Genomic DNA, 709 nt, shown 5'->3' with positions numbered 1-709 from the left:
TATCTGGTGGGCTTAGTGATCGCACCACCAGCTTAACACCATCAGAACCATTCTGGTGGTCAGGCCTCCTTTAACTTGGATCGGCGACCTGCCAACATGAATCTCGCTGCTGATAGGCAGCTCATAGTTTGGGAGGGTGGGAAATCCAGTGACGCTGATGTTTTTTAAAGAGATACTGCTCCTGGGTAACCTTTCAGTGGTGGCTCATGAGAAGCGCATTGGTATAAGCTGAAGGGAGAACGTCAACAGCCAGAGTGCACCCCATGTTTGCGATGCTGCCTTGAAGGTGTTGGTGAGCTGCCAGGAAGGAGGTCCCCTTTCCTTCTGATGGCAGACGGTTGCAGCGCTGCAGGAAATCCATGTCTACCCGTGTTGAGCAATGAGATGCAGATCACTGTGCAGATGGGATCTTGAAGTGTATACCTAAGGAACAGCCAATCTTGCAAAAAAATATCCTGTATTAGTATTGGAAGCAGAAAGACCATGCTTGAAATACTAATCTGTTGAAATTGCTAGCGCACGAACAGAAATCCTTATTCTACATTATGACAAAGCAGATCCCCAGGAACTTCATGCAGATGTCCAACGATCCATGGTCTGCAGTTTAAAAACTACTAATCTAAATAGTTTGATACCTTTAAAGTTAATTCAGGACCCAGTAGTTTATCAGGGTACTTTGACCCCATGACAGTACCTCACTGGTTAATAA

Source organism: Somniosus microcephalus, chromosome 22 (genome assembly GCF_052327205.1).
Source record: "Somniosus microcephalus isolate GS21.2 chromosome 22, FLI_Smic_1.0, whole genome shotgun sequence".
NCBI lineage: Eukaryota > Metazoa > Chordata > Chondrichthyes > Squaliformes > Somniosidae > Somniosus > Somniosus microcephalus.
The sequence above is the reverse complement of the archived record's forward strand: the minus strand, read 5'-3'. Positions refer to the sequence as shown.